The 7,161-nt window shown below is 35.2% G+C and overlaps 1 pseudogene; it reads left to right on the top strand.

Annotated features, from left to right (window-relative positions):
- The first annotated feature begins 6,530 nt into the window (after positions 1–6,530).
- LOC114199318 (cytochrome b5 pseudogene) lies at positions 6,531–6,938 on the top strand (annotated as a pseudogene).
- The last annotated feature ends 223 nt before the right edge of the window (positions 6,939–7,161 follow it).

Below are 7,161 nucleotides of genomic sequence, written 5' to 3'. Positions count from 1 at the left end.
TTGTATTGACAACTGAGTACATATTTCTGAATTATCCTCTAAAATAAAGTGCCTATAACCATAAAATAAAATAGAGTTCCTGTTTTGAAGTCTCTTCAAATAAATAAAGAATTGCATAGGCCCATATATCTTACTGTTGTATTTACAGTTTTTGCTGCTTGAAAAGATATATAATGACATCACTGTATTTAAAAAATATATTTTTGGGGCACCTGGGTGGCTCAGTCGTTAAGCGTCCGCCTTCGCCTCAGGTCATGATCCTGGGTTCCTGGGATCGAGCCCCGCATCGGGCTCCCTGCTCGTGGGAAGCCTGCTTCTCCCTCTCCCACTCCCCCTGCTTGTGTTCCTTCTCTGTGTCTGTCAAATAAATAAAAAAATCTTAAAAAAAAAAATAAAAATAAAAAATATATTTTTAGGTCTCACAACAGCAACATCCTATAGCTGAAAAAATGTGTGTATACGCATAAGATGACTCAGTTGTTTGTTTTGCTTTGGTGTCAACAACCATTGAGAAATAAGAAAAGAGGGAAAAAATCTTCCACTTTCTGGCTTTCCAGTTAATTGATGTTGGGATCTGGAGTAGCAGTGGGTTTAAAAGGGCAAGGACAGTGGTCACTAATAGGAAGAACAGGAAGTGTAAGGGCCTGGGGTGAATTGCATGCAGGTTGTCATGTGAAAATGCAAACCCATTTTGCCATATCTGTCAGTTATTCATGTGTAGTAAAAAATCTGAACTTGGTGTTCCATCATATTAAAACTAACTAAAAATAAAATATGACATGGGTAGAACAAAACAAGTTTGTGGGCTATATTTGGTTGCAGTTTACAGGTTTATACCTTCTGGGCAAAGAGATCTTTAGTCTCAAGCTTATATTTAAGGTCATATTGTAAATAGCGATTCAAATCAAGGCTTGTTCCTGAGAGCTAGACTCTATGTTCTGTTAGGCAAGGGACTGAGACCTCTTGGCTTCTTACTGTGTCTGGTCCTAGGATGGGCAGTACTCAATTAATATACTAAGACCAGGCAGAAAATTTGATTTTTAAATTTATTAGGTAAATATTGAGATGGATAGCAATCATGTCTAGTAGCAAGTACCATACAAAATATAAAATCTTCCAGAAAAAGTTGATAATATTTCATTTTATGCACTGTTTGCATTTCTTCTTTTTCCTCTAATATTTTATTATGGGTTTCTTTATTTCTTTTTGTTTTTGCTAGAAGAGGAAAAATATTGGATATAAGTTGCTTAGGACCTTTTAGAACAAGGAATTGCTTTTGCCTTTTTTTTTTTTTGAAGATTTTCTTTGTGGCCATGGAATATAGGTGTCTTTAAAAAATTATGGAGATTTCAAATGTTCTTCATTTATAATAAACTAGCTAAATGTCTTGGTAGTTCTAATTTTTTGATATCTGGTTTGCCTCTTTTCTCAGAAATCACACAAAAGAATTATCACCCGTGTTGGTTCTGAAAATGGCGTCACCAGCTGTTTTCCCTACCAAATCATGCCACCGTTAACACTTTCTCATTTTTCTTTCTTAAAATTCAGTTTAACTATTTGGTTGAAGATACTCATTATAAAACCTATCTTATTATCATTGTTTTCCCATAAAGTCACTCTTCAAGTGTGGTCTGCAGACCCTGGAGTGTCCCTGAGCCCCTTTCAGGAGGTTCTGTATGGTCAAAACTATTTTCATAATAATAGTAAGTCTTTGCCTTTTTATTGTGTCAACATTAGCTCCAATACTTTAAAAGCAAGGGTAGATGAAACAATTAGAGTTTAGCAGGAATTAAGGTAACACATGCTTGTAGTAAGATATCACTAAAATAAAAACAGGCTCAGTTAAGTATGTCCTACCGCAAGGGTGCCTGGGTGGCTATCTTAATTTCCACTTAGGTCATGATCTTGATGTCCTGGTATTGAGCCCCGAGTTGGACTGTGCGCTTGGTATGGAGTCTGCTTCGGATTCTTGCTCTCCCTCTGCTTCTGCCCTTCCCTCCCCCCCGACCCCGCCGTAACTCGCTCTCTCTCAAAATACATAAATAAAATCTTTAAAAAAAGTCCTATTGCATATCAAAGTGCAATGGCTGTCTCAAGGAAAAACCTTTTTTTTTTAACTTACAAACTGAGCCTTCCAAAATTATTTGAAATTGCCTTTTAGCTAGGGTGGGAGAGGGAGTTTACTAGAGCAATAGTAGAATAGACAGGAAATGCTTGGTGCAAAGGCTAAGATTAGGACTTAGTGTAGGAAAAACATTGCACATTTAAATGATTTTTAGTAAATTCATAGAGTTGGGTAGATATCAATTTATTTTTATTTATTCTTTTTAAATTTTAATTCCAGTATAGTTAATATACAGTGTTATATTAGTTTCAGGTGTGCAATATAGTGATTCAGCACTTCCATACAACATCTGGTGCTCATCGCAAGTGTAATCCTTAATCCCCATCATCCACTTCACCCATTCCCCGCCTCCCCTCCCCTCTAGTAACCATCCTTTTGTTCTCTATAGTTAAGAGTCTGTTTCTTGTTTTGTCTTTCTCTTTTTTTCTTTGCTCATTTATTTTGTTTCTTAAATACCATATATGAGTGAAATCATACGATATTGGTCTTTCTCTGACTTATTACACTTACCATTATACTTTCTAGCTCCATTCATGTTTTTTTTTTAAAGATTTTATTTATTTATTCATGAAAGACAGAGAGAGAGAGAGAGAGAGAGAGAGAGGCAGAGGGAGAAGCAGGCTCCCAAGGAGCAGGGAGCCCGACACGGGACTCGATCCCAGGACCCTGGGATCACGACCTGAGCCGAAGGCAGACGCTTAACCATCTGAGCCACCCAGGCGCCCTCCATTCATGTTGTTACAAATGGCAAGATAGCATTCTTTTTTATGGCTGAGCAGTATTCCATTGTATACGTATACTACATCTTGTTTATCCATTCATCTATCAACAGACACTTGGGCTGCTTCCATAATTTGGCTATTGTAAATAAGGCTGATATAAACATAAGGGTGTATATATCTTTTCAAATTAGTGTTTTCATATTCTTTCTGTGAATACCCAGTAGTGGAATTACTGGATCTTATGGTAATTCTATTTTTAATTTTTTGAGGAACCATCATACTGTTTTCCATGTTGGCTGCACTAGTTTGCATTCCCACCAAGAGTAAAGAGGGTCCTTTTTTCTCTCCACATCCTCACCAACACTTGTTGTTTCTTGCATTACTGGTTTTAGTCATTCTGGCAGGTATGAGGTAATAGCTCATTGAAGTTTTGATTTGTATTTCCCTGATGATGAATGATGTTGAGCATCTTTTCATATGTCTGTTGGTCATTGCTATGTCTTTTTGGAGAAATGTCTGTTCATGTCTCCTGTCCATTTTTAAAACTGGATTTTTGTTTTTTGATGTTGAGTTGTAGAAGTTCTTTATATATTTTGGATACTAACCCTTTATTGGGTATGTCATTTGCAAATTTCTTCTCCCATTCAGTAGGTTGTATTTTAGTTTTGTTGATTGTTTCCTTCCCTGTGCAGAAATTTTTGATTTTGATGTAGTCCCATTAGTTTGTTTTTGCTTTTGTTCCCTTACCTCAGGAGACATATCTAGAAAAATGTTGCTATGGCTGATGTCAGAGAAATTACTGCCTGTGCTCTCCTTTAAGATTTTTATGGTTTTAGGTCTCACATTTAGGTCCTTAATCCATTTGGAGTTTGTTTTTGTGTATGGTGTAGGAAAGTGGTCCAGTTTCATTCTTTTGCTTGTAGCTGTCCAGTTTTCCTAACACCATTTATTGAAGAGACTCTCTCTCATTTTATGTTCTTGTCTCCTTCATTGAAGATTAATTGACCATATAATTGTGGGTTTATTTCTGGGCTTTCTATTCTGTTTCATTGATCTATATGTTTGTTTTTTGTGCTGGTACCATACTATTTTGATCACTACAGCTTTGTACTGTATCTTAAAATCTGGGAATGTAATACCTCCAGTTTTGTTCTTCTTTTTCAAGATTGCTTTGGCTATTCAGGGTCTTTTGTAGCTTCATACAAAATTTAAGATTATTTGTTCTAGTTCTGTGAAAAATGCTGTTGGTATCGATAGGGATTGCTTTAAATGTTTAGATTGCTTTGGGTACTATAGATATTTTAACAATATTTGTTCTTCCAATCCATGAGCATGGAATATTTTTCCATTTTTTGTGTGTCACCATCAATTTCTTTCATTGGTGTTATATAGTTTTCAGGGTACAGGTCTTTCACTTCCTTGGTTAAGTTTATTTCCAGGTATTTTATTATTTTTGCTGCAGTTTTAAATGGGATTATTTTCTTAATTTCTCTTTCTGGACTTCATTATTAGTGTATAGAAAAGCAATGGATTTCTGTATGTTGATTTTATATCCTGCACACCACAAATGATTTTTCTTTAAATTTCTTTCAACCTCATTTGCAACTTAGCACAATTTCAACTCCTTCAGTCACAACCACTGATCTGCTTTTTTTTTTTAAATTTACCTTTTCATAATATTTTATAATATGAATGAAATCATATGACATGAAGTCTTGTGCATCTTGTTTAGCATGTTTTTGAAGTTTGTGTTATAGCATGTATTGGTATTTAATTCCTTTTTATTGTAGAATAATAGTCCTTTCTGTGGATATACCACATTTTGTTTGTCCATTCATTAATCAAGGGGTATTTGTATTGGTTCCAGATTTTTTCTTATGAGTAAGAATGCTATGAATACTCACACAATACTATTTAATTCCTCTGTTGATTTTTTAAAATTATATTTGTGTTATTTTCTTTTAGTTATTTTACTTTCCATCTCTAGAATTTCCATTTAATTTCTAGTTCTGTATACTCTTACGCTTTTTGTTGAAATTCTTTATTCATTATTCAAACCATCCTGAGATAGGGTCAGGATACAGGCCTCTTTGAAGGGAAATGCTGTCTTGTAATGGACAGAAAAAGTAAAGGTTAGGCAAATTCTGATTTTCCTATTCCTTCTGTCCAAAGATTCTTTATTTAGTGTTTTAAGGATTTTTATTTTTTCAAAGTTTGTTATTGTAGCATAAATGTTATGCCCCAATCCATCACAGTTTTGGATTTTGACATCCAAAAGTTTCATTTTTGAAAGTCAAAAAACCTTTGCTGTTAAAACTATTTTTTTGCTATGAGTTTTAGAAAGTTATTTTGAGACTCCAAAGCTATGATTCCATTTCTTTTTATTATTTTCTGTGATAAAATTCTTTCCCTGAAGTAATAGGAATTCTGCTTGAGTGAGAGGAAGGAACATGGGGTAAAATGAATAACCAGAACTGAAAAATACATCAATTAAATAGAAAACTTTATTTCACCATGTACATGTTCCAAAATTCCAAAGAATTCATGATTAAAAAACACGGGGGGCTTCTATTCTGTGACATGGAACATGAATAACAGTAAAAAAATTATGAAATTATTGAAATATTTCAACTATAAGAATAGTTGTTCTCTAACCTATGTACCTGCTTATAACTCTCTTTTGGTACCAAACCTACTTCTCTCCACCTCTGTCCAGCACACTTGGTAGATTGAATATAGTTTTCTTGCTTGATACCTTATATTTTCTTTTCCTTTTTTTTTTTAAATTGGTGAACCTACATTGACACATCATAATCTACCATATTCCATACTTTACATTATTATTCACTCAGTATTATACACTCTATGGATATGGACAACTGTATAATCATATGTACCCACCATTATAATATCATATTATTTTCTTTTTCTTTTTTTTATTTTTTCTTTTTATTTTTTTATTATGTTCAGTTAGCTAATATATAGTACATCATTAGTTTTTGATGTAGTGTTCAACAATATCATATTATTTTCACTGCCCTAAAAATCCTCTGTGCTCTGCCTATTCATCCATTCCTTACCACTACCCCTGGTAACTGCTATTTTTTTTAAATTGTGTCCATAGTTTTGCCTTTTCCAGAATGGCATATAATTGGAATCATATTGTATGTAGCCTTTTCATATTGGCTTCTTTCACTTAGTAATCTGCACTTAAAATTTTTCCATTAAAAACCCTTTTAGTTTTTTAAAAAACTACAAAAAAGGTAGGCTTAATTTCTTTTTAATGCTGAATAATATTCAATTTTCTGGATGGACCACAGTTTACTTATCCATTCACGTACTGAAGGGACATCTTGGTTGCTTCCAAGTTTTGGCAAATATAAATAAAGCTGCTATAAACATCCATGTTCAGGTTTTTGTGTGGACATGAGTTTTCATCTCCTTTGGGTAAATACCAAGAAGGGCAATTGTTGGATCAATGGTAAGAGTATGTTTAGTTTTATAAGAAACTGCCAGGCTCTCTTCCAAAGTGACCAAATCATTTTGGGCAGTGCGGGCCACCCTGCTCTGGTGTAGGGCCCAGGCACCAGGAATGTCCCAGGCCCAGCTCTCTGAGACCTGTGCGCTATGCTCTGCCAGCTTTGTTAGTGTCTGCATGGCCTGAGGGCTTGCTGTGTTTAGAAATGGCCAAATAGTGGGACCAGACCATCAAGTACTACATCCTGGAAGAGATCCAGAAGCACAACTACAGCAAGAGCACCTGGTTGATCCTGCACCACAAGGTGTACAGTTTGACCAAGTTTGTGGAGGAATATCCTGGGGGGTTGGGGGGAAGCAGTGTTAAGGCAACAAACTGGAGGGATGTTACTGAAAACTTGGAGGGTCAGGCACTCTACAGATGCTAGAGAATTGTCTAAAACATATATAATTGGGGAGCTTCATCCAGATGACAGATCAAAGATAATCAAGCCTTTGGAAACTGTCATTACTACTGTTCATTCTAATTCCATCTGGTGACCAACTGGGTGATCCCAGCCATCTTAGCACTCAGGGTAGCCCTGATGTATCACCTCTACACAGTGGAAGATTAAACACATTCTCAGAAGTCAGTGAGAGAAAAGACTGCTTTGGACCAGGGAGAAAGAAGCCAGTGTTAACTGCTTCAAGTAACAGAAGCCCTCACCTGAAAAATAATTTTTAATATACCTGTTTCCCTTTTCTACTACCTTCGAACCAAACCAAAAAGAATTCTATTTTTTCTACTCCTGAGCTCTTAGAATGTGCCTCTTTGTTCATCAACTTTTTTTGTTTTTG

Source organism: Eumetopias jubatus, unplaced genomic scaffold (assembly GCF_037043125.1).
Source record: "Eumetopias jubatus isolate StellerSeaLion01/CBP00866 unplaced genomic scaffold, mEumJub1_p1.0 scaffold_2, whole genome shotgun sequence".
Lineage (NCBI taxonomy): Eukaryota > Metazoa > Chordata > Mammalia > Carnivora > Otariidae > Eumetopias > Eumetopias jubatus.
This window is presented reverse-complemented; position numbering and strand designations above follow the sequence as displayed.